At 43.9% G+C, this 20,236-nt stretch overlaps 1 protein-coding gene across 4 annotated transcripts in view; it reads left to right on the forward strand.

Moving 5' to 3' along the window:
* Window positions 1-3,976: 3,976 nt before the first annotated feature.
* WASF3 (WASP family member 3) overlaps window positions 3,977-20,236 on the forward strand; it is a 76,286-nt gene continuing 60,026 nt past the window's right edge. For 2 of the 4 annotated variants that reach the window (XM_070471704.1, XM_070471710.1), the window contains exon 1: window positions 3,977-4,081. The gene's annotated coding sequence lies outside the window, so the exon portion shown is untranslated. Of the gene's footprint in view, window positions 4,082-4,162; window positions 4,293-8,648; window positions 8,745-20,236 lie in introns of those variants that run through there. The other 2 variants (XM_070471705.1, XM_070471706.1) reach the window with 2 other exon arrangements.

Consider the following 20,236-nt stretch of genomic DNA (forward strand, 5'->3'; position numbering starts at 1 on the left):
TGTCTGGATATACCAGTTTGTTTATCCATTAACCTACAGAAGGACATCTTGGTTGCTTCCAGTGTTTGGTGAATGTTAACAAACGTGTGGATGCAGGTTCTCATGGGGACCTTTGTTTCAACTCATCTAGGTAAATACCAAGGGGCTCAAATGCTGGATCATGTGGTCAGACTCCGCTTAGCTTTGTGGAAAACTACCATGCTATCTTCCAAGATGGTTGCACCATTCTGCATTCCCACCAGCAGGGAACGACTGTTCCAGTTGCTCTGCATCCTTTCCAGGTTTGGTATTATTAGTTTTTTGGATTTTAGCCATTCTAGAAGGTATGTTGTAGTATTTCATTGTTTGACTTACAGATCTCTGACATGTAATGAATATTGCCCTCTATTTTGATGAGGAGTCTCTTCAGACCTTTTGCTCACTTTTACACTGGGCTCTTTGTTTTCTTACTGAGATTTGAATGACTTGTTTAAAAAAGTGGGTCATCTCATGAATAAATAAATAAGAGTGAGGGAAGAGACTCGGCGACCATGGCAGAAACTACATTCCCCTTTTCCCTCACTATCAGAGCCCTAACACTGGTGCAGACAAGGTCCATGGCTTGTTACTTAGCATTTTAGATTCTTTGGCATCTAAGGGTGGTCAGTGTGACACATGTCTGGCCAATCAGAAGCAGGCAGAAGGTGGTGGTTGGGACCTCCCAGAAAGATTGTTAAGGGGAAGATTTAGTTGGCAGTCATCTCTTTGCCCTTGCGTCCTTTACCCATCCCCCTACCATTTTCCAGAGTACGAGACAGCGTCCAGAGGGGAGCAGGCATATGTGAGACGGAGACAGAGTCAGGTGTCAAGGACAGCAGAGACAATGGGGAGAAGGAGGCTGACACCCACTGACCCCTTGGAGCTGAGCAGAAGCCCCAGGCTGACTCCAGACTTCCCACTATGTGGTTAAGAAACACCCCCTCTCCCCCCTCCCTCTTATACACTTGACTCAAGTTTCTGTTACAGGCAACAACAACAATTGTTGTTACGACAACAACTGACTCCAGATTTGGCAACATTTTTCAAGCTCTGTTAAGTGTGAGGCATTAGCCCTTTAATGAAAATGCTCTGAGCAATTTTATCTGAAGGACTGGTTCACAGAAGTAGTATATTTGAAGAAAATTTTCTACATTGTGGACACAGTACTAGGGTAGGTTTATATTTACTGGATGTTCCAGCACTGCTCTAGACATTATGCAGTGAGGAAACAGGAGTAGAAAGTAAGTGCCTTACCCTCATGGGATTTACCATCTAATTTGAGATCAGACCAACTTCTAGGAGACAACCCTGCACACATCAGGATAATACAATTAAGAGCTAATAGAAGGTGTAAATTAAGTGTAGCAGCACTTTATATACGGCGGTGGGGGGCGGTCACTGAAGCCAGGAGGAACAAGGCAAATGTGATTAGCAGCCCTGAAAACACACTCTGGGTAATCTATGCCTTCATGTTTTTGAATTCTAAATCAATGACCTAAATATAGACATGGAAGCTACTCCCCTGGGTAAGTGAAGACAGACTGAAGAAAAAACATTTTAACTTGAATGCCAATTCAGCTTTGAATTGAGCAGAAAATTATCACTCGGGTATTAATATTTCAAATACAGAGCACTATGATAATTCACTAATATCCTGTTTACCTTATGAATGACCAGAATATTTCATGTTGCCATGATATGGAAACTAAATATATGTCACCTTAAAATAGAGCTTCAAAAACCCTTCCTTTGGAAGTAATGTAGGTTAATAGATTACACATAAAGAGGGGTGCATGCTTTTTCTTCTGCATTTCTGGTGCTGCAAACATTGCTGAAATTGTTATCAACTACTATGCATTTTTCCTAGCATGTAGTTGCTGTTACCAGCAGGATAAGATGTGGGTAGTTATCACATGTCTGTAAAGACAACCTGAGTTAGTTTTTCTAGAACTCTTTATTGGGATTTGAACTTGGGATTTAGTGATCTTATTGGTAAATCAAAAGAATAAAGCTGTTGTTCAGTCATCAGGTCATGTCTGACTCTTTGCAACCCCATGGGCTGTAGCACGCCAGGCCTCCCTGCTGCCAAGTCACTTCAGTCGTGTCCGACTCTGTGCGACCCCATAGATGGCAGCCCACCAAGCTCCTCTGTCCCTGGGATTCTCCAGGCAAGAATACTGGAGTGGGTTGCCATTTCCTTCTCCTAGGCCTCCCTGTCCCCTACCATCTCCTGGATTTTGCCCAAGTTCATATCCGTTGCATTCGTGCTGCCATCCAACCATCTCATCCTCTGTCGCCCTCTTCTCCTTCTGCCTTCAATCTTTCCCAGCCTCAGGGTCTTTTCCAGTGAGTCAGTTCTTTGCATCAGGTGGCTAAAGTATTGGAGCTTCAGGTTCAGCTGAAGTTCCCCTTAACAATGAGTATTTAGGGTGGATTTCCTTTAAGATTGACTGGTTTGATCTTACTGTCCAGGGACTCTCAAGAGCCTTCTCCAGCACCACAGTTCAAAAGCATCAATTCTTTGGCGCTCTGCCTTCTTTACGGTCCAACTCTCACAACTGTATGTGACTACTGGGAAGACCATAGCCTTGACTATAGGGACCTTTGTTGGCAAAGTGATGTCTTTGCTTTTTAACACACTGCCTAGGTTTGTCATAGCTTTCCTGCCAAGAAGCAATTGTCTTCTAATTTCATGGCTGCAGCCACCATCCGCAGTGATTGTACAGCCCAAGCAGAGGAAATCTGTCACTGCTTCCACCTTTCCTCTTCTATTTGCCATGAAATGATGGGGCCAGATGCCATGATCTTAGTTTTTTTAATATTTAGTTTTAAGCCTGCTTTTTCACTCTCCTTCACCCTCATCAAGAGGTTCTTTAGTTCCTTTCGTTTTCTGCCATTAGAGTGGTATCATCCGTGTATCTGAAGTTGTTGCTGTCTCTCCCTGCAAGCTTGATATCATTTTGTAACTCATCCAGCCCTGCATTTCTCATGATATGCTCTGCGCATAAGTTAAATAAACAGGGTGACAATAAACAGTTTTATCATACTCCTTTCTGAATCGTGAATCAGTCAGTTGTACCATACAAGGTTTTAACTATTGCTTCTTGACCGGCATACAGGTTTCTCAGGAGGCAGGTAAGATGGTCTGTTATTCCCATCTCTTTAAGAGTTTTCCACTGTTTGTTATGATCCACACTTCCTTTAGGACCTAGGAGAACATAATTGGCTTCTCTCTCTTTTTGTCGTCCTTTCTTCCCTTTTCCTCCCCCTCCCCCTTCTTTTCTTTCCTTAAGTTTACCCCTAAGTCATCAAGTCCCACTGCCACGGGGCTTGGCTGAGTAGTTTCAGGCTTACCCTGCGTTTAATAGATATTGTGGATTCTCTCACATTTGGAAAGTGGGAGACTGGAGTTGGGGAAAAGAAGGGAAAACACCTGCAGAGGGAGATGAGAATGCTCTGCAGGGAGGCTGGTAAAGGATTTGAGAAGGGCATAAGACCAACCGCGGGCACGGCTCTAATCCTCTCAGGGCGGCCAGCCCTCAACTCTGCAGCACGCAGGTACATGCATCTCTGTCTGCAAAAGCCCTCCAATCCCGCCAAGGTTCAGGTAGGGGAGGACACCCGAGGGACTGCAGTGGGCCCATCGTAAGCGGAGAGGACGCACGGCCCCCACACTAAACTCTGCCCAAAGCGTCCTCACCTGTCCAACCCCCGGGGGAGGGACTTCGGCCAGAGCCTCATCCCCAAGCCCGGGGCGGAGGACCAAGGCTAAGTACCACCTCCTCCGCAATGCCCCGCCCCTCGGCGCAGACACGCCGCGCTCCTACCGCGCTCCCATTGGCCGAGGCTCCCGCCAATCCGAGAGCCGCGGTCGGTGAGCGGGCCCTGGTTGGTGGAGCCGGCGCTGGGCCCCACCCCGCTCCGCCGGGCCCCCAGCCGGGAGGGGGCGTGGCCGCGGCCGTGGCCGGGCCGGAGGCGGCGTCGCCGGCGCCGCTGCGCGCGGGGCGGTGCGGGGAGGTGCGGGGCGGCCGCGGCGGGACCATGGAGCTGGGGGCGCGGACCGGTGAGTGCGCGCTGCGGCCGGCCGGCTGTCTGTCCCCGGCCTCGATCTCTGCCGGCTCCAGGCCGGGCGGAGGCGGGCGCGCGCCCCGAAGCCCCGCGGCCAAGTGAACTTGCTGCATCGCCCGGGCGCCTGGGCGATCGGCGGGGCCCACTGCGGCCCGGCGCACCCTCCCAGCCGGCTTCCCGCGGTCGGTCTGCGGCCCTTGGCCCCGGTACGCGCCTCCCGGCTGCAGGGCGGACGCCCGGGCCTCGGCTCGCGCCGCACGCACGAGCGCGGGGCTGCCCAGCGCCCGGGAACCTCGCGTCCCTCCGGGCTGCGCGCGCCCTCGTCGCACCTTGGCCCTGTCCCCGGGTGCCCGCCGCCCGAGGTCCGGCCTTCTCCGCTCGTCTCGGCCCTCCCCCGGGGCTGCGGGCACCCGAGGTCAGGGTCCCGGCCTCGGCCTTCGTTCGGGCTGGGCTCCGGGAAGGGGTCGGCAGCCCGGGAGCGGCGCGCCGCGGGGCCGCGGGGTCGCTGGGCAGGGATGCGTCCTTCGGGGAGACTCTCCCGGCGGGGCCCGGGGCTTCGGCCGGGGGGGAAAGCCTTTGCCTCTCGGTGTGCCTGCTCACGGGCAATGGCGATTTCTTCTTGGTTCAGTCTCTGCAAGGGAGAGTTCCCTGGTGGAGAGCAGAGTTCTTAATTATTAAGAAACTCAGCCGTGGGCTTAAGGGATGAATGGAACATCTCATTTCTTAGCTGCTATTGGGCGGAATAGGAATTCTTTCTCATTTGGGGGTGAATTTTAAATACTCAGTCACTACTAGCAATAATTACTAAGTTTTTAAAAGCTGACACTTTAAAAGGTCTGCTTTAGCTTTTGAAACGCTTCAAATCAAGTGTCTCGTGGGGCAGGAGATACTAACTTAAGAACTGGAATCCACATTTTTTTAAGGGGAGGAGCCAGCCATTAGAAATGTTTTGCATCTTTAAAAAAAATGAGGTTTGCCAAAAATTTAAAATGTCTGCTTCTCTATCGAAATTAGGTTCAAAGTATTATAATTGACTTACTTTTCTTTTGCCTCTAGGGCAAATTCCGTTGAAGGTTGGTTGCTTCTTTTTGTATCTGCTTCACCCAACTTTCCTTTTCTAGCAGTGAAACAATGCGGAGATTCTTGAAAGCTAGTTCTTTTTATCTGCTTGAGAGGTTAAACAAAAGGAAGCCAGTCTGGTCTTTCCCATAGGCAGTTCTCATTGTGTGTCTGGGCTCCTTTCTAAGAACAGCCACAGTCAGACTCATTTTTCTTCATTTTAAAAGACCTTCTTAATTTATATTCATGAGAGTTGTGTCTTTTCAGACGTTTCGAGCTCACTAGGTTGGAAAGTTTGGTTGGCTTTATGTAGTTACCATCTGACCTGTAGTCTCTGTTTTCTTACCACCGTGAAAAGCTTGTTCTAGAACTATCTACTTATAAAAAATTGTTCCTGCCCTTCTGGTTGCTGACCTGAAGTTGCATTATAGCGTCGTTTTCTCTGTCTGTCTCAGATTTATTGACTGAATAGTCAATGATGTTCTATACCATTTTTACAAATTCTGAATATAAAGGTAGAAAAACACACTTCGCTGAGCAGTCCTGCCAGCATTAGAGCATCCCTTTTCTTCCCGGTGTGTCCTTGTAGGTGGGCTTTACGCTTCTTCCTGTGGAGACCTGCATGTGACAAGGAACTTTTTGGTTATTGGAACATTTTGATGGAAACAGTTGCCTGTTCCAAGTGTTCAGCGTTATCTGAGCTCCTGGGCCACTCCTGATGGTCCTTCAGAGTGCCCAGAACTTCCTCTGAAGGATAGCTCTTCGAGATTGTGTTTTCCAGGCATAGGCGACTGTCGTTCCTTTTATTTTCTTGGGAGCGCCTCCACATGGCTGGACAGACTGCAAATGCTCAACTTTTCTTTTCCATCCTTTTCTCAGCATCTGGTTTTTCCAAATGCTCTTGGCATTTGGACCTCTGCATTCTTCTTCAGCGCTGGTTCTTTACCTCCACCTCATTTTAGGCAGGTAATACAGGAATATCGTAGACCAGCAGTGCATAAATAATGCATATTGTACAATAAATTTAACATCACTCTAGAGATCAGTGGAGTAGAAAGTCTGCAGTCTCCTCTCCTCCTCTTACTGGCGCTCTAGTCCTGTCCTGTTTCTTTCTCCATGGTCAGATGTGTCCTTGGAGAATGGGCACTGGGGCAAGGCTGGAGGGAGGGGGGTTGAAGAGTAGGATGGGGCTGTGTGTGTTGGCAGAGGGAGGGGACAGGGCCGTGCAGGGTGTTGGCAGGTGGATGGCACTTCTGTCCCTCGACACCAGGTCAGGGAGCAGCAGCCATTCCCTTGGGGGAAGATGCTGACCTTGTCAAGTTCGAGGTGCCTGCAGGGCGCATCGGTCAGTGGCTGCACTGGGATCCAGATATTGGGAGGTGTCTGGACTTGGACACATACACTCGGGAGCTCTCAGCACACTGGCTCCCAAACTACTTGCCACAGTGAACTCGCAGGGAGACTGTGGGGATTAAATTGTTGAAGGACCCTCAGCGGTGCAAACACCTGTCAGCGCTGAGCACCTAAGGACAGCTTCCACCGGAGTTTCTACAAAATTCCTTCTGATGATGTCGTCTTTGCAAAGCTAGGCCTTCCCTGCTTGCTAGGGAAGGGCTTGGGGGAATGGTTTCCAGTCTGACTCCAGGTGTGAGAAATTGTGAGCTGTTCCACACAGGCATGTGGGCTGTTCATGGTTTATTTAAGAGTGAAGTAAAATACCTGTTTTCTCTCAATAGAAGTGCACTGTTTTCAAATGGGTACTAAGTTGCTAGTAGATACTTGTTACTTTCATGTAGCTAAGGGTTTCATTACTGGCTGGGTATTTTCTGGGTGCAGTGAGCAGAGAAAGTTCTGGAACTTCTGCCTTTGTTAACAGTGGAGGCTGTGGAGTAGATCGGGTTATTCAGGAAGCATGTGTAGAGTGAGAAGAGAAGTGAGGAGAATGGGTTCTGAGGGGTTCTCATATTTAAAAGGCAGGCTGCCATGTCAAGACTGCAAACGGGAGTTGGGGACATGGTTGGTGTCTGGGAAACCATGATCCAGTGAAATGTCATTCAAGGGGGGTGATAGCAGCCAGGACATTATCATAGAGGTGATGGCAGTGGTGACACAGTTACGGGAACAGGAGCGAGACAGCCGGTTTGTAAGGGGGCTTCCTTGTAAGTGGGGGCCAGAAGTGTGGTGCTGAAGGGTGATGGAGGAGAGTAGGTGAAGGGGGGCACTTTCTTCTTTTTTACTGGAGGAGTTTGAGCATATTAAAGGACCAAGGGGGAGAGGGTGCTAGACAGACATGCCGTTGGATGGTGTTTTCGTTTTTGTTGGATTTAGCCCTAAGATGTACTGATTTTGGCAGGAGGCATCTCAAGGGAGCCTTACTGCTCTGGATTGAGGGGTGATGGAGCAAAGGGGGTGAAGCCAATCAGGGAAGGCTAGATTTTGAAGATGAGAGAAGGGCCTTCGCTTAGAGAGGAACCCTAGTTCAGGGTGAGTTTTGTGTTTTTTGATAAGCACAAAATGGGGACCGGCACTCAGAGAGAGGATTGTTATGAGATAAGCTAAAATGGGACTGTTGCAGTAGATAGTAAAATCTTTGGATTGGAACTTTCGTGCTCCCAGCACAGGGCCTCAGGTTCAATCCCTGGTCAAGGAACTAGAACCCACATGCTGCAACTAAAGACTCCGCCTGCTACAACAGAGATCAAAGGCCCTACATGCTGCAACTAAGACCCGGCGTAGCCAAAATAAATAAATAAAAATAAATATAAAAAAAAAACTTCAGATTGCACTGGAGCACAACTTTTAAGGTCCAGTACTGTCAGAAGTTTCTCTTGTTAAAAGCAGTCTTAAGATGCTGTTTTCCTCTTAAGGCATGCTTTTCCTGCAGCAGGTGGTTCTTCTAAGGGTGGGTATTTGTGTACACAGCCTTGTCATTTTCCCGGGTCCTGGTGTCCTCGGGGGGGTCACATTGTCTGTGACGTCCTTTCTCTGGCTGCCCCATCCTGGCGGTGCTTTCTTGGCCACTGACCTCAAAGCCAGTCTTGTTTGTTTCCTATCAGAGCCCATCCCCCTAACTTAATAGATGTCCTTTGATTAGAATATTCTCCATCCTCAGATTTCACTCCAGATCTTTGGAGTCACCCTCATCTGTTTTTTTCCCTGGACCATGCCTCTTGTCTCTGAGGTTAGCTCTTCACCTCTGTTGACTTTTTATTTTTACTTTTTATTTTTAAAAAAATTTTAAATATCCCAAACACCCCAGGGTATTTTCTCACTTTTCAGGTCTATTAGAGCCTCTGAACCTTGAGTCTGAGCTAAGCACCTGGGATCATTTCTCAGACTTCTTACAAATGAGATTTTTTTCCCTCTTAATGCCTGTTGTTGGGGTAATGGTCTTGAAATTGATGTAAAGATGTTTTCAGTTGTATTACATATTCTTGAACTTTTTCAGTGTTTTATTTATTTTAATTTCTTTCTTTTAGTTTTTGCTTTCTGGTTCTTTACAGGAGATTCCCTCATGTTTGGATGCCTACCATGTATCATGAGTTACTGGTGGTGACAGGATTGATACAGCCAAACTCCTGTCCTCTAAAGCCAGAGAGGTGAGGCAGAGGGTTAATTGTCTCATTCACCATCTATAAACTCCTGATGGGCAGGAACCCGACAGGTGGTGCCTGTCTTGGTAGATGTGTCTGGCTTTGTCAGATGACCTCAGGTAAAGACCTCAGTAGTTCATAGCCTTAGCTCAAAGGGGTAACACTCATTGTCTTCCGCCAGCCAGCTTGACCTTTGGTCTCTGAGTGCTTCTGACAGTATTGGACCTTAAAAGTTGTGTTCCAGTGCTATCCAAAGTTTTCCTTGTTTTTAATGTTTATTATTTTGGCTGCCCCGGGTCTTAGTTGCAGCATGTAGGGTCTTTGATCTTTGTGGCAGCATGTGGGATCTAGTTCCCTGACCAGGGCTTGAACCTAGGTCCGGGGCATTGGGAGCACGGAGTCTTTGCCACTGGGCCACCACAGGAGTCCCAATCCAGAGATTTTATTATCTACGGCAACAGTTCCATTTTAGTTCATCTCCTACCATCCTCTCCCTGAGTGCAGGTCCCCGTTTTGTGCTTGTCAACAGTTCAGTGAAATTCTGTTGGCAGTATAAAGGTATGGATGTGATTGACTGTGAACCAGAGCCCGCATGGCCATATTTTATCCACTAAATGAATGAAATAGTGTATTCCTTGCTCATAGAAGAGCCTCAACAAATATTTTTTCATTGACTGAATGTCATAAGTTTTGATTCATGACCTAAGCAGAGCACTACCCCTACTGTGTTAATTGTAAAAACTTGACTGGAGTCATTTTGTCCTGCTAGCGTCACATTTATTTTCTTTCAGCTTCTCAAAACTGTATATGACACAATGGTTTTTGGTTTTCACCTGTTCCTTTATGTAGTGCTGGGTTAGGGAGTTACCTGGCAGATTTCCGCATCGTCCTGACGTTGTAGCTCTTTCCTCAGGCTAGAATGAATGCTTCTGGAGAGGCTCAGGGATTTAAATTGCTCCTTGTGGTGCCTGGAAGGAATAGTGCCTAAACAGAGAGCCAAGCGTCCAGTCCGAAGTGGGATGGCGTTAACCAGGAAGTTGCAAGGAGAGAGATGAAGCAGCGTGTGCTCCTGTTGGTCTCATCCTGTGAGTGGCTGTAGCCTGGAAAGGGGAGCCACAGAGTCACCTTCCATTTCTGCAAAGTAACATCTTAATCTGGGGGCCATGATTGTAATTTTTTAAGATAAGACATTCATCTGTTTCAATAGTAACAGAAAACTAATTTGTTTTATAACCAACCCTGTAGATTTAGAACATATCTTTGTTCTTGGTTTTCTATAGGATTTGTCTCCCATTTTTGTACAGTTTAGAGTTAACGACCTTGATTATTGATTTAAAAAATGGCAGTACACAGAATCCCCCAAACTCCCCAGTCACCTGTCTTCAGATTTCAATTGCACATGGCAAACAGCTTTGTTTCCAAAGACTTGACTGCAGTGGAAGTTATTCTTTGAGATGTCCCAGGGAGGAAGATTATTAAAACATTACTTCTTTTTACAAATTGGCATTGTAATTTTGAATGGTTACAGGCTTGTCAGCCTTAGTGAAGTCCCTGCCTGAGCCTAATTAAAAATGCATAGTTTCTGCACTGTTTGTCCATTGCAGTCACATAGGTTAGTTAAAACCTTCTTCCATTTCCAGGATGTCCAGGAACATCCTGGACATTCTACTCCTCTAAAAAAAACAAAACAAAACAACTATGGACATGACAAAACCTTAGGGCATCATTTGAAAGAATTGTATTATGGATTAGGCATTAAAGGGTTTAGAAGAGAATTTCTTTTAAGCCACATCTGTGGCTACTATTTCCTGCTACACAGTTTGGAAGTTTGTGGCTTTATTTCTGCAGCTATTTGGTTGCTAATGATTGTCAAATTTCACTTGAGACAAATGATATTGCCCTGTATTTTAATATTTACTCAGCATTTTTTTTCTTTTGGACACCAAATTAACTTAGATCCACTGTGTATAAGTGAAAGTTCCAAGTACAGTTTTGTTTAAATGGAATGTGTACTCTCTCCAAATATTTATTGGGATACTTGATGATTTTATTGGACAGAAACAGTGGGGGCTTTTCTCTCTTGTTCTCCCATTACATTGAGGCTTGAATTAGTTTATAGGAGATACTCATAATAATAAAGCTGTTAAAAATAATGAGAATCAAAACTCTATGAGGATCGGGAAATTTAAACGACAATATCTGTACTGTCAGTGGCATTCGAGCCTTCCAGATCATTGTTTTAGATATGATGGACTTATTTGAATAATGCAAGATGTCAGTGACTCAACACAAGAAGCACCTTGGCTTGAGGTGGTGTGTGTTGGAAGCTGTGTTGGAATTCAGTTTATTCCTCTACTTACAAGTAGTTTGAAGGCTGTTGTATTTTGCCTTCTCTATTAATGCTGGAAGGCATGGTCATAGGTGGATTTTTCACCCTTCTTATGGATGGTTTGGAGGGAGAATGGGAAGATTTTGAATTAGGTAGACAAAGATCCTCGGAGCTTGGAAATCCTGCCAGGCCAGCGTAATTTTAGTATCTTAATATTGTCAAGGATGTTACAAGGAAAAAAAATCAAAGGGCAGTCTCATTCATAAATGTGCTTGCTAAATCCTAAAAAATAATAGTTACATCTATTAATATAAAAGGATAATACATCATGTGCTATTTGTGTTTATTCTAGAATGCAGTATTGGTTTAGCATTCAGAATCCAGTGTATATCACCATATTAATGAAGGAAAAAAAACTAGACAATCACCATTAGATGCAGGAAACACTAAATTTAGTATCTATTTGTGATGAAAAACTTTCAAGCAAAGTAGGAAGAGTATCTGTAAGAAAATGTGCAGCAGGTGTCATTGGTGGTGGAATAATAAAAAGTGACCTTCTGAAATTGGAAATGAGAGACGGATGCTTGTTATTATCACATTTATTCAGCATTATGTTGTGGGTTCTTGCCAGTGCACGAAGATAAGAAAACGAAATAAAAGCTACAGGAGTTGGAAGAGGAGAAAATTCAGTACATGCAGACAAAACTATTTTGTATGTATAAACATCCAAAAGATTATGTGTAAGTTATTAGACTTAAGATGGGTGTTTAGGCTGCTTGCTAGATTCTCTATAGCCATAAACAATTAGAAAATGAAGTTAATAAAGGTACTGTTTATAACAGTAAGTATCTGAATGTACAGGAGTAGAACTTGCAAGTAATTTGCAATACCTTTACGTAGAAAACCATAAAATATTTAGAAAATTCAAGGAACAGGTAAGTAAAGAAGGAATATACCATGTTCATGGAGTGAAAGACTAATATTACAGAGATGTGGATTTATATAATGTTTTAGAAGCAAGAATTCTCTAGAAATGAAAGAACCAGGTGGACTTCCATATCAAAAGTTACAAGTCTGTTCTAGACATCAGTATTCATTAGCGTAGGCAAAGGGTTTGTTAAAGCTCTAAAGTACCAGAAATGTGTTAGTACAGTTATGGTTTTATACTTAAATTTGGAGTATGTCTTTTTAAATGAGCTCAGTTGTATCCATCCAAGAAAGTGGATTTGAATAATTATTTTAAATGGCGAGTAATATTACCAGTGGTACAGTACCAAAAAAAGCTTAACATTCATTCAGAATCAGGAAGCACTAGTTTGATTAATCCTGGATCCATACAGTGCTGCGATTGGAACAGTTGGGAAAGATGACAGAGGCCTGTGTCTTGGAGACTGGTGGGTCCGGGATCGTATGCCCTGACATGGGTTGCTGGGGTCAATGGAGTATTTCAGCTTTTTACAAACTGCTACCACATGCCATAGTGAGCTGAATCTAATTTCTATTACACACCAGCAGTGTAATGAGGACCCTTTTCCTGCACGTATGTGGGTTCGCAGCATCAATGCTTGTAGACTTTGGATAACAGCCATTCCAGATGACTGGACTGAGTAAATGTGGTACTTCAGTTTGTTAGTGTGAATTGGCATTTCTCTGCAACAACAGTGATAATCTCGACATTTAAGTGTTGGATTAAGCAATTCGTAATGTGTTTCCTTAATAAAATGGTTGTTAGGAAAGTTCCTTCGAAGGCCCAAGTTTATGATTGCGGTCATGGATCTTTTCTGGGGTGAGCTGGAAGTTGCTTTATATCTTTGAGAATAATCCTTTGCTGGTTTGCCTTGTTTGCGTTAATTCTCTAAATTTGAGGGGTGTGTCTTTTTGCACTGTGCATTATAGTTTTACATTTGTGTGAAAAGGCTTTAAGTTTCTTAGTACATTTTTTATGTATTGCTTTTGTTTTCACTTCTGATTGTTCAGTCAATCCAGTGTGTGATCCCCTAAATTGATACAGATTCCTTTCAACTCTAGTCCATAGCCTGAAAAAATTTGGGGGTGTGGAAATTGGCTATGTGTTTATGTGTTTCTAGGATTTATATGAATGTAGAGAGCAAAGAATTTCAAGACACCCATGAAGAAGAACAGGTGGACTTATCAGATATCAAGAGTTTATAAAGTCATATGTTCTAGACAGTGCAATATTGGCACAGGCGTAGGCAAACAGGGAAATTGTATAGAAAGCCCTGAAACAGAACCAGAAATGTGTAGACATTTGATTTTGTTACATATAGAAAGTTTGGAAAGTATGGTCTTTTTGAGAATTGGTGTGTGATCCAAAAGAAAAATGGGTGAGATTTGAATAAGTATTTTGCAAATGTGCAGGTATGGCCATACAGATGGCCAGTGAACACATGAAAAGAAGCTGAAATTCATTAGGAATCAGGAAGCACAGATAGAAATAATCCTGAGATGCCGCCATACAGTCATCGGATTGGCTAACGTGGAAAAGACCAGACAGAGGCCTGTAGTGTGGAGAGCGGTGGGGCAGCGGGCACTCGTATCCCTGACCCATGGGTGTGCGGGTTGTCACAAACATGGAGAGTTGTCAGGCGTTGTTTACTAAAGCTGACTATCCACATGCCGTGTGAGCCAGAATCTCTGCTCTAGGTGTACACACGTCCAGCAGAAATGCACGACCCTACCAGGATGCACGTATGGTGGTGTTCGCAGCAGCAATGCTGCAATAGCCCGTTTGGAAACAGCCTAGATGTTCATCAGCAGTAGAGCGACTGAGTAAATTGTGGTGAATTCACGTATTGTTCAGTGATAGAAATGGAAAACATTATGCTCCATGCAACAACAGTGATAATCTCGTACATTTAATGTTGGGCGGAAGATGCTAAACAGCAGAATTCATAACTATGAGATTTCACTTAAATTAAAAAGGGGTGTTAAGGAAATGGTTCCCTTTGGGAAGGAGAAAGGATTAACACCTGAGCGGGCATGGAGGACACATCTGAGGGTGCTGACAGTGCCCCGCTTCATGATCTCTGTGAATCACCTGGGTTTGTCCACTTTATGGTAATTCTCTAAAAGTTGTAGGTTTAGGGGGATGTGAACCTTTTTGTAGATGTGAAATATTTCCAAGAAAAAAAGTTTTAAACATTTAGGTAGAAAAAGGAAGAGGCCATTTGAGTCTGTTTTAAATGTTTTTAATGTAATTAAAAAGAAAAACCTTTGTTTTCACCTTCTGTTGTTCAGTCACCCAGTCGTGTCTGACTCTTTGCGACCCCATGGACTGCAGCACGCCAGGCCTCCCTGTCCCTCACCATCTCCTGGAGTTTGCCCATGTTCATGTTCATTGCATGGGTGATACTTTCCAGCCATCTCATCCTCTGACACCCTCTTCTCCTTCTGCCCTCAATCTTTCCCAGCATCAGGGACTTTTCCAATGAATTGCCTGTTCGCATCAGATGGCCAAAATACTGAAACTTCAGCTTCAGTCCTTTCAGTGAATATTCAGGGTTGATCTCCCTTAAGATTGATTGGTTTGATCTTCTTGCAGTCCAAGGGACTTTGAGGAGTCTTCTCCAGCACCACAGTTCAAAGGCATCAATTCTTTGGCATTCTGCCTTCTCTACGGTCCAACTCTCACAACCACTGGGAAGACCCTAGCCTTGACTATATGGACCTTTGTTGGCAGAGTAATGTCTCTGCTTTTCAATACACTGTCTAGGTTCGTCGTTGCTTTCCTGCCAGGAAGCAGTCGTCTTCTGGTTTCATGGCACCAGTTGCTTTGTGCTGGTTTGTGTCCTGTGACCTTATAGAACCTGTCTTTTGGTTTTAGCAGTGTCACTGCGGATTCCCTAGGACTTTCTACATATAGGATCATGACATGCTCTAGTCATGAAATTGACTGCTGCTGCTGCTAAGTCACTTCAGTCGTGTCTGACTCAGTGCGACCCCATAGACGGCAGCCCACCAGGCTCCACCGTCCCTGGGGTTCTCCAGGCAAGAACACTGGAGTGGGTTGCCATTTCCTTCTCCAATGCGTGAAAGTGAAGTAGCTCAGTCATGTCTGACTCTTCGTGACCCCATGGACTGCAGTCTACCAGGCTCCTCTGTCCATGGGATTTTCCAGGCAAGAGTACTGGAGTGGGTTGCCATTGTCTTCTCCATATTAATATGACATGTTGTGCTAATTGATTTTGTGGGGTTAAGCTAGCTTTGCATTCCTGGGATAAATCCAATTTGTTCATGATATGTAACTCTTTATATGTTTCTAGATTTGATTTGTTAATATTTTGTTGAGGGTTTTTGCATCTAATTCAAGAGGGCTGTTAATGTTTAGTTTCCTTGTGGTATTTTGTCTGGCTTTGGTGTCAGCATAAAACTGGTTCGTGGGATGAATTAGGAAGTGTTTCCTCTTGTAGCAGAATTTGTGAAAGATTGGTATTTCTTTTTAGATATTCACCTGTGAAGTCATTTGGACCTGAGCTTTTCTCTGTGGGAAGATCTTTAATTACTAATTCAGTCTCTTAACTTGCTGTCCATTTATTCAGCTTTTCTCTTTCTAAGTCAGTTTTGTTAATATATATGTTTCTAGGAATTTCCCTTTTCATCTAAATTGTCTAGTTTAGTAGCATAAACTTCTTCAGAGTATTTCCTTGTAATCCTTAGTCGTGATCAATGTCTGTTCTTTCATTCCTGACTTTACCGATTTGTGATTGCTCTCCTTGTTTCATGGTCATTCTAAAGGTGTGTCAGTTTTGTTAATCTTCTACCATCTAGGTAGAACTTAACTTCAAAACTGTTGAAAAATGATCTATGAATGTGTTTTAGACTATAGGATTTTAGAATGACAGTTGTCTGGAACTGTCTCTTTACTGTGAAACTGTTGTACAGCAAGAAGAGAAAAACTAGATTAAAACACAACAGTAAATAAACTACGCAAGCTAGAGAAGGGGAAAGATGGTGGTGATCCATCACCATTAAATAATAAGCAAATTATTTAATTATAATTTTTTGCTTCCCTTTTACTGAGTAATTTTTGATATAGGCAAATAAAATTCAAGTGTTTTAATGTTTCATGGATTCCAGACAAACATTAAATCAAAGTGTGGAAGATAGGAAATAGGTTGAAAATAATAGTTCTTCTTTATGAGGGAATATTTGTATTTTGGTTTGTTTTCCAGATAAACAAAGTCTCACATATATTATATCACCTTGCCTATTTTACCATTTTTCTTTTGTCTGTGAACTTTTGGGGGGGGGAAATGAAAAAAAAAGAAGAAAGAAAAACATGACTCTCTTTGCATCCTGGTCACCCTGCATCCATCCCTGAGTCTGATCTGTAGAGATGGTGTGTCCCCTTGTGAGGGGCTTCCCCAGTGGCTCAGTGGTAAAGAATCTGCCTGCAATGCAGAAGACTTGGGTTCAATCCCTGGGTCGGGAAAATCCCCTGGAAGAGGGCATAGCAACCCACTCCAGTATTCTTGCCTGGAAAACCCCATGAACAGAGGAGCCTGGCAGGCTGCAGTCCATGGGGTCATACAGAGTTGGACACAACTGAGCACATATTCTTGTGGTAACCCTTTCCAGCACGAGATACCATTCCTGATGGTTAGCATGCCCACTGATTATGCTTGGTCATCAGAAGCAAATGAATGAGCTCAGAGAAAAATGAAACTGAATCATGCCCCCAAAACACATGATTTCTGGATTGACTGCCTTTCAGAAGCCTTAGCTGTTGAAAATTAGAGATGCATGTATTTCCAGTCATTTCTTATTATGTATTTTTGGGTTTCCAGTATGAAAGGCACTTGAAAATAACCTCTTCAGTTTTTCCTTTTAGAGCAGTTATTAGGATAGGTTCTTATTAATATGAATGTGTCCAAAAGTTGGCTTTCATGTTTTTTTTTCCCCCCTAAGAAGTGCTATAGCATAATGTAGCTTAAAAATATGTGCAGTTTCTGTTTCTATCAGGAACATCTCAAAGAACCTCAGTGAATGGAATCCCTTTCAATAGGTTTTGTATAAAAGCGGCCAAGCATTAGATTCATATGCTTGTGTACGTCTAGTTAGCTTTGAAATATTATTTCTGAAGTGTTGGATTTCATATAATACATTTCAGCACTTTGTTGGCTTTTTTCTGCCCCGTAATTCTAGTGTCAGCATCAAATTATTTCTGGTAGTTTCGGATTTTTTTTTTTAAAGATTATGTTTGTTTTACAAGCATTGGTTTGTTGGTGAAATGAGAAACCCTTATCTGGATAGGTGGAATATGATTTCTGTTCCTGAATTGAGTGAAATTTGATTTATCTCAAGTACTAAAATATATAAGAAATTACTAAAATATATAAGATTGAGCCAGTTTCATTTAAAGTTAAGTTTACAGAAGTTTTGAAGTGTTGGGGATATGAACAGTAGTGAGTTAAGCCACATTTTAGGAAAGTTGAATAAGTGTAAACCCAGAGAGGTTTGAGTTGACCAAAACTTTTTGATCTGTTGTCCTTCCTTCTCACGCGATGCGGAAACAGTAAATGCTATATCCTAAGGCTATGTTTGTAGCCCAGTCAGTAAAGAATCTGCCTGCAATGCAAGAGACCCGGGTTTGCTTCCTGGGACAGGAAGATCCCCTGGAGAAGGAAATGGCAACCCACTCCAGTATTCTTGCCTGGAGAATCCCATGGACGGAGGAGCCTGGTGGGCTACAGTCCATGGGGTTGCAAGAGTTGGACACGACTGAGCGAGTAAACCAGCACCACCACAAGGCCATGCTTTGACCCTCTCACTGTTGCTGTTGTGTTGTTCAGTTGCTAAGCTGTGTCCGACACTGCGACCCCATGGACAGCAGCACGCGAGGTTCCTCTGTCCATGAGATTCTCCAGGCGAGAATTCTGGAGTGGGTTGCCGTGCCTTTCCTTAGGGGATCTTCCTGACCCAAGGATACAATCCGTATCTCTTGCATTGCAGGAAGATTCTTTATAGTCTGAGCACCAGGGAAGCCCATTCTATTAAAAAGTATTTGTATTTGCTTTTTAAATTGTGAATTTGTTATTTCCTGCTTTTGTTGTTTCTTTGAGAAGTTTTTCGGAGAAATGGCCCCGAACACACTGTCCTCTGGCTTTGGGCCGCCTCTCCATTCCTCTTCTGTATCACATCTGTAGGATGTCCCTTCTTAGAGCCATGACTGTTTGTTTGATCCTCTCTTGCTTTCTTCAAGTTTGCCTTTGTGGTTGGGCGGCTGCGTCAGGACCATTTCAGTCTCCGCAGGTGGTAAAAGGCGTCAGGAAGATGGCTGTCCCCTCAGTAGCCGGGAAAGGTTGGGTGTGCAGAAGCCACGGCTCATCAGAAAGAGGTCTCAGAAAGGTCGTGAGAACTCTGGTCAGTGCAGTTCATCTTGGGCTCAGGGCAGTGAATCTCTGATCTCCTGGTCTGTGTGCTCAGTCATGTCTGACTCTTTGCAACCCCATAGACTGTATCCCACCAGTCCTCTGTCCATGGATTTTCCAGGCAAGAATACTGGAGTGGGTTAATATTTCCTCCTCCAGGGGATCTTCCCCACCCAGGGATCAAACGTTGTCTCCTGCACTGGCAGGCGGATTCTTTACTGATGAACCACCAGGGAAGCCCCTGACCTCCTGTAAGATAATGCATTTTTGCCTCCTGTTTCCTTACATCTCTAACTTTTAAGTTAGAGCACCTCTGGTTCTCTCCTATCATTCCCCTCCCTTCCAGGAAAGCAAAGCAAAGACACCCTTGGTTTTGCAGGATTATGGAGGATCAGTGAGCTTGATAACAAAGGCTCTTCATCATGGCTGAATGACAGGGGACCTGTTCGTTAACAGACTGGGAAGCCTTCTCCTATTCCTTTTTCTTGAGGGCTGGATGGTTTCTGCTGGAATACAAATAAAACACTCAGGATTTTAAAGATATTTACTATGAAAATCCCTGACTGTGGCAAATGAAGGTATCTTACAATTCATGAGAAATATTTGCTAAGAGTGCTTCTCTGGAGCACTTATTTTTGGAGTAAAAGTGTGACTTTAATTTCCAGTACTAGGCAATGAACATAATTTTTATGAAACTAGTCATGGGATCTGAAATTAAGACTATATGGCCTCTGTTAACCTAATCTACATTTAATATATTCACTGCAGTATATTGAGAGTCCTGGTTGTTAACCAAAGAATTATTTATTGCAGAAATTATTAAGGACAGCTTAATGGAATTGACTTATAATTTCATTCATCTCTTCGTAACTACCAGATTAAAGGATGCTTTGTCTTGAGTTCAGTCATTTCCTCAAATTAAAATAAGGAACCTATAAAATCTTTTTCAGCTTTATGGGGAATGTTCATGGGCAGCAAAGAAACACATGAAGTAGTTATTCAGGAATCTTTTTAGACTCTGCATGCTGAAGGTACACATAGGATAAGAGGTTTTGGAATCTTTTGCTGCAAAGTCAGAATTGCCCTGCAAATGACCTTACAGAAAGTCAGAACTGTTTCAAAGACTTTGTAAATGAAAAAGATGAAGAGAGTTCCTCCTTTGATAGTTCCGACAGCTGGTGCGTTTGGCCAAGGACGCAAAGGAGAAATGTCTCCCATTCTCTGGGGAGTGATGGTGGGATGGTGGGGAGCAAATTCCCTTCGAATCAGAGCTTCCATCATGAAATACATAATATCCTCCAAAGTAATAACACGGGAAGCACAAAAGGAAGAAAACTTGGCAAAAACAGAAGTGAGCAAATATGTAATTATAGCAAATGCAATTCTCATGTCAAAGAGAAAGAATGAGTGGATGAAAACTTGGAGGAAAACAGGCTATGGATAAAGGGGAACGAATCCACAAGAAGTGGAAATTCCATGGTTTCAGGACCTATGTGATACTGAATAATGGTTGAGTTTAAATATGAATAGCAGCTGCAATGCAGGAGACCTGGGTTTGATCCCTAAGTCAGGAAGATACCCTGGAGAAGGGCATGACAGCCCACTCCAGTATTCTTGCCTGGAGAATCCCGTGGACAGGGGAGCCTGGTGGGTCACAGTCCATGGGGTCACAAAGTCGGACATGACTGAGTCACACACACACAGCAGCTGTTTACTTTACCATGCCATTGGAGCCCCCACTCAGCTAAGAGGCTATTCTCTGGTGCCTTCTAGTTTGA

The sequence above is a fragment of the Odocoileus virginianus genome, chromosome 8 (assembly GCF_023699985.2).
Source record: "Odocoileus virginianus isolate 20LAN1187 ecotype Illinois chromosome 8, Ovbor_1.2, whole genome shotgun sequence".
Lineage (NCBI taxonomy): Eukaryota > Metazoa > Chordata > Mammalia > Artiodactyla > Cervidae > Odocoileus > Odocoileus virginianus.